The sequence below is a fragment of the Melozone crissalis genome, unplaced genomic scaffold (genome assembly GCF_028551555.1).
Source record: "Melozone crissalis strain CALT ecotype California unplaced genomic scaffold, PUWL_Pcris_2 ptg000036l_1, whole genome shotgun sequence".
Classification (NCBI taxonomy): domain Eukaryota; kingdom Metazoa; phylum Chordata; class Aves; order Passeriformes; family Passerellidae; genus Melozone; species Melozone crissalis.
Window position 1 is genome coordinate 10,028,142 of NW_026535814.1, and position 6,949 is coordinate 10,035,090.

A 6,949-nucleotide genomic window follows, 5' to 3' on the forward strand; every position below is an offset into this window, starting at 1 on the left:
ACATATTTCAAATCATACTTAATATAACTTTGTTTTCTTAGTGCCCTTTGCTTTGCTTATTTAAAACAGCTGCCAGAACACAAGCCAAATCCTTAAATGAATGTGAGAATGTACACAGGCTGAGAAAAAAAGAATGTTTTCAGTTGCAGAACACTTAATCTGTTTAATGGCGAGTACCTAGATATTAGATATGGATACCAGCTCATGAACTGAACCATGGACTGAACAAGTTTTTCTAAATCAGACATGGAAGAGGACTGTCAGCAAGGCAAATCAAGTAATAATACATAACACTGTTCATCTTATGTTGCTATTCCCTCTACTTCATAAAGTAACTGAGGATCAGAATCACAGTCCAAGTTTCTACCCCACAACACAACATTGATAACATAAGTGACATTTTAGGGCCAAAATCTAATAAACTCTATCTACAGCCTACAAAGAGACACCCCTAGAAAGTAAGCAGAGCACAGGTAGGCTAACTAATCCTAAACATTAAGCTAAATAGATGGAATGAAAACTGAAACAAAAATTACAGTTTATATAGAAAATTGAAAATTTGATTGTCAACAATCCTGAATGCTAATAAGAAAATGAGTATCTGAGATACCACATTCTAAAGTGGATGAATCTTTCCTTTAGTCCTTGTACTTGCTTTTTTTCTCCCAAGTAATTTTAAAGGTGGTTTCAATTACACTTAGTACACAAAATACATCTGTGTATTAGACACTGAAAGCTCCTAATAAGCCTTTGTAATTTAATGGCTGAGCAACAAATTTAAAAGGCTACATAAGAAAGAAAGTAATTTCTATAATTAAGGTCTGATACACATGTAATGATTTGACCACTGAGGGGTAGTTTTAGCTCCAGTGTTTTGATAAACAGAAAGCTCTGTGATGCACGCTGTTGCTTTTCTGAAAATCTCTGCCAAAATAGAAAAACATGCATTGCATGGTCCCACTAAGACAAGAATCCAAACAAAAAAGCAGTTGAGACAGAGGGTATTGGAATATGAATCCCAATATTATCAGTTAGATGGTGCCTGGGCCAGTCTGACCCTCGCTGCTGGGCCAAAGGCAGCAACTGTGGTGTAATCACCCCAGAGATACCTTGGCTGCTGGAGATTGCAGCTGGGCACTGAGCAAGTCCAGGCTTGTCAGGAACTCCGTTTACCTCAGGAGAGAGAGCTTCTGGCGATGGTGAAGAGAAAAAGGAGAGGATTCTGCTGGAAGGTTTAATGTCCAGAAGTTTATTCCATGGTTACAGAGGTCTGGACGAGAGCAGCTGCTCCAGCAGAATAATGAGCACATGGCCTGATCACCTTTTAAGCTCCCGGGGCAGGGGGAGGGGGGGGGACAGGTGAACACCAACCAGGTGAAAGGGGCGGGGTCTCAAGGGACGAGGGACACCTAGACATAGGCCAATGACCCCTGGGCATAGGGGCATCTTTTGAACTTGACCAATCACACGATGCCTTGCTGGAATGTTAAGCCTGATTGACACAACACACTAAGCAAGGGGGCGAGGGGGAAGGGAGAGGCATATAGGCACACCTGGGAAAGGGACCCAGAAGCTTAAGACACACCGCAACATCAGGGGAAATGGGATCTAAAACTATAAAGCAATTTATGAACTTGGTAAAACTACTGCCCCATCAGAAATGTCAGCAATTGTAGAGAATTGTAGAGAAGTTAATTATCAAGCATTATCTACTTGTAACTCTGCTAGGATCTATATTGTGCTGGAGTTTGGTCTACACATGCAAAATTTAGATAAAAGGAGAGGCAACAACGTTACGCAAAAAATAGTCAAACTCCAAAAACTTCAGGAACCACACTAGAATTTTTGTTTTCTAGTTTACTTAAAGGGCCTTGAGATTAAGCAATGGATTTTAGCTGCTTAAAAGAAAGTGGGAGCAATAAATTTTCTCTGTATCATGCAGGATTTAAAGGTCTGGGCTCACATTTCTGAGCAAGTCAACACTTTCTTGAAACAGATGCTACAGGGGATGTTGAAACCGAACCCGAATCACCTCTGGCAAGGGCAGCATCCTCATCCCACGCGGTATTTTACCCACTACCTACCTAGGTAATTTTTGCTCAAGTGAAATCAGCAGCTTTTATGCTGTAGCTAAGCAGTGGCATCCTGAAAGCAGAGGAGACTAGACGGTCATGAAGCCCCTTAAATTCATGGGTATGCGACGATGCTGGCGGGTTCCCGGAGGTCGGAGATGCTGTACGAGGTGCCGCTCCAGCCCTGTGCCTGCAAAACACGGGAGAACCGGCGGGCAAAGGGTGGAGAGGGCATCAGAAGTGCTAAATTTCAAAGCAAAAACTCCACAGCTCTCTTCAAAACAAGTGCCGGAGTGGAGAGGTGGGTGTTCCTCAGCGGGGCAGACAGAGCTCCCCTCAGCGAGGGCGGACGGGACGCCCGCGGACGGAAAGGGAAAGGAGGGGGGAGTCACTGAAGGGACGGGGATCTGAAGGACGGGGGATCCCTGAAGGGACGGGGAGCTGCCGTGACGGGGAGACACCGGCATCACTCACCTGCAGCCGCCGGGAGCTCCCTCACGGCCCCGTCAGCGGGGTCCTCGCAGGTCCGAACCCGCCGGCCCCCACGGTCAATGCCGGGAAGCGGCTCAGCCGCCCCTCCCCGGGCAGGGCGGCGACTCCTCCCACCTCGAGGAGCCGGGTGAGCCGCTTCTCGGAACTTTCTCCCCCGCTCCGGGAAGCGCGGCCCGTTCCCTTGGCTGCGCTCCCAGGGACAGAACGCGGGCCGCCCCCTCCTCGAGGCGCCTCAGGGCCGCAGGGTCCGGGGGAACCGAGAGGGACAGGGGGACGGGCAGGGGTACCCCGAGAGGACCGAGAGGGACAGAGAATGGACACGTTCCCGTCTGCCCGGTCCCCAGCGGGCAGGAGTGATGTCTCCAAGCCGCCTTCTCCTCTGGTGCCCTGGCCCCAGGGTCCCTGTGTCTCCGGGAGCGGGGACGGGCGCCCTGGCCGCCGGGGCGGACGGAGTGAGGAGGTGCCGGGTGCCCGCAGCGGGGCTCGGACCAGGCCGTAACCAGCCTGGTGCTGTGCCACAGTAACGCTGTCTGAGGAAATCCCTCACAGAAACCTCGTCAGCTAAGGCTATGGCTCACAAAGCAAACTGTTCACTCCCAAAAAATCACATAAAACACGAAGGGAAACCAGGAGTTGACCATGCTTCTGTTGTGGGCCCCCTTATGACTGGCCTCATTCAGAGAGGTACAGTATGCCAAAAGCTGCCTGGCTACATCTTCTGATGTAGCCATGAGAAAGTTTTGTTTAGGGTTGTTGCTCATCCCTTCCAGGACATTCATGGTGAAAGTTTTTTTCAGTTTGTAGCACTTCTTCATAAAAGACATCTTCTGTCTCTTCTTGAAGCTTGGTTGCTTTTCATCAGGGGGATGACAACTGCAAAGTTTTCAGCCTTATAGGCTATCTTATACATCATGATAACCTACACTTTTCTTGTGGTCCACTTCAGCACCTTGATCCTTCTCTTCTGAACTGCTATCTAGCCATTTGTTCCCTGCCTCATTGTGTTTCAGGGATGTCTCATACTTCCCTCTGCCAAGTAACATCCTGTTCCTTAGTCAGGAGTTCCATTTTCTTACAACGCTTTTGCTTTTTAGTCAAGCAAATAATTTGCAGTCAAAGGATAGTTTTATTCTTCAGAACTATTCTTCTGAATAGTTGCATCTATTTCTTCCACGCAGTTCATGCGCATGTTTTGTGAGTCATATAAACTGAACTTTTCACAGAGGGTCACTCATTTTTCATTCCCTGCCTGTGGTCTGGAGACACCACAGCTGGACATTTGCTGTTGTTTCAGAATTCAGACCTGACATAAAAGGTCGTCTAATTGCTAAGTTTTACTGAAAATGCAAATCACAGATGTCTATGCTTAGATGCCAAAATTTTAGCTTTTCTTTTTTCTTATGTTTGTTAACAAGTCTCTGCAATACGCTATTAAGTTCTTTCTTCTAATATTTCTAGACAGCATAATTAAAGCTTTATGGAAATTTATCAATTACATATTTAAAATAGATGTTTAATTATGTACAATAAATAAAACGTGGGGTAGAAAATCTTTGCACATACTATATTAAAGATAATAACTCATTTTTTGTGCTTTGAGTACTCTGATCTGTTTGAAAATACTTATTCTTTTAGGTCTCTAGCAGAGACACCTTTTAAAATCGATCAATATATTTAACATTTTCTGAATCATTTCAATCCTGCTGTGGCAGGGGTTGAAAAATTCTCTATTGCCTCTATGTTTGGGTAGCAGCAACAGTCTCTGATTACACTTTTACTGGTCCACACAATCCTATAAGTTCCAGAATGAACAATGTATTAGCTTACATTGTTCATTCTGGAACTTATGGGATCATGTGGATGCTTCCTTATGAACATATGAATTCACTGCTATTTAGAAATAATGCTCAAGTTACTAATTAAAACCAAAAAGGGCCTAAAGAGTTATTAAATAATGCCTGTAATGAATTTCATGCCTGGTCAGAAAGTGTTTCAAAAAGCAAGTTGTCAAGTTCCTGATATTTGAGCAGGAAAACTGAAATACAAAGAGAAAAATGAAGGTAAATCCACAAAATAGCCTGGACGCTCAGTGTGTCAAGTGTCACAGAACCCAGAGAATTTAAAATCCCAAGTCAGGTACCAAACTTCTCTATATACACCAGCTTATAGCAATGTAGTTTGGAAAGACCCAGAAGGCATCCAATCCAACGTGGCACCGTCTGTGTCTGTAAGAACAGCTCTGAATTTCACCTCACTTTCCTGGGTGTTTTGTTGGCTGTGTACATGTATCCAAAACCCACCTCTGGCACGACACACCTGCTGGACCTTGATCCAGACTGCTATGACAGTCTGCCATCTGTAGAGGTTTTGAGAGTAGGGCTGTGGACATGAGATTGTTGGCGTTCAAGGATTTCAGAGCAAAAGTACCAGCATGAACAGCTGTAAAATCATAAAGGTGATCTGGGGAAGCCTGGTCAAGCTAGACAGTCGGCTAGGGACTAGTTGTGAGCCCTTGTGTTGTGTCTTAAGTGTTAAAGGAAGACTGCAAGTTAGAAATGCTGGGATCCCTCTCCAGAGAGCCATGGGAACTGACCCTCACCCTTTTGGCTCATGCCTGCCTGCTCAGCAAGGACTTCTTGAGTAGTTTAATATTAGTGGTGAGTATAGTAATGCTTTGTCTAGAGGCTCATTAAACTCTAGCTAGCTCTTCTCTCTGTTAGCCATAACCAACTGCTTTATTTTCAATTATGTGTATTCTTCTTGCAGAGTATCTGTGCCTGGTTAAAATACTTAAACAAGCTGACCAAGTGTGACAAATATACTCAACTCCTTAACCAAACTAAGGGTAGCTATTACAGGCTCCAAAGAAGGTAAAGACCTAGGGCATTACCAGGGCAAGGACTTCTCTAGTTCCAGTCCATTCTATAAAAATATAAAGGAGGTGAGCATTGATGCATATGAGCTTGGCTCGCTGGTTATGTAAATAACACATGAATAGCAGGTAGCTTTTCTAGGACTCACTTATCTAGGAACAAAGAAAGTTGTGGGTGCAAGGAATCTCACAGGTATACTTCCCATTGCATGTAATTTGACTACCAGGCAACCACTTTATTCCAGAAATATGTCAGCCTAAATGAACATTTTTCAAGCTTTCTCTTCTAAGCTGCTGTTTGCATGGGATCTCCCCTTGAGCAAGGACACCTCTTGAGTTTGGTCATCAAAGCAGAGAGACATCCCACCAACAGCAGATGCTCAGTAACTGACAGATATCATGCATAATCTAGTATTATAATGCAGGAAGATTTTTGTATCAGTAGCTTTGAATCATTGTTACGTCCTTTGTGCAAGAGAACACAGTGAACCTTGCCATTGAATGGTGCTGTAAAAGTGTCATTTTTACAACATATCTGACTTCAACTCACTTTTGCTGATACCTTTGGTGGTAGTTCTTTATTTTTCATATTTAAGTGTCAGCTGGTCCTAAAATAAAATATTTCCTCTTTTATATGTCAAGTGTTTGTAGCTTCTTGGCATCAAAAACTAATTTTTCTCTGTTGAAATCTGTGAAACACAATGTTCTTGTAATGCTACATAACTTACTTGCATAATTTGCAAAATTTACCACTGAAGTTGGTATATTAATAATTTGTACCCATATATTACATGATGTAGTAAATCTGCCCCTTATGAGTAATAAAAAGGTAATTTTCTTATTTCTCCACCCTTCAGGAAGAAAGTAAGCCATTGGAACAATGCTATCTATGTTAACAGGACCATTTCAAAGGAAAACCAAAAAAATCTGCAAACATATGGTACAAAACACAGCTCCCTTTGTCAGGCATTGAATCAAAGACTTGAAACAAGAAAAATTTAATGTTAGTTTAATGTTCCTCATTAACCAATGTAATGAAAGACTTTACTGTGTTGTTTAAAGTAAAGCATAAAAATTTGTATTTCAAGAGTTTCTGATTCCAGTTAGTTAGTAATCATATGCATGAACTTCTGCACAGTTTAGTAGAGGTGTTGATTCTCTTATTAAAATCTACTAATTTAGATGAAAAATCTGAAGTTCTTTTGGTTGCAAATTAATATTCAAAATACTGTGAAAGATGTCATCTTAAGCCCCAAAGCAGGATGAATCTCACCTGATTCTCAAATTTTTTTCTTGAAGTCTCCCATTCCCAGAAGTTCCACTGCCTTCAAGGACAGCTTCTGGCTCAGATCTCACTATAGTGATAAAAAGTTCTCTTTTTCGGAAAGGCTTAGTAGGTCTTTATACCCACTGCTCTCTGCCTGCAAACTAATAGAGACCAAGTTATTATTTCCTGTTCTGCAGCAGCCTTTGAAGTATTGAAGATTAATAATAGGACCCCCTCAGGCCTCTC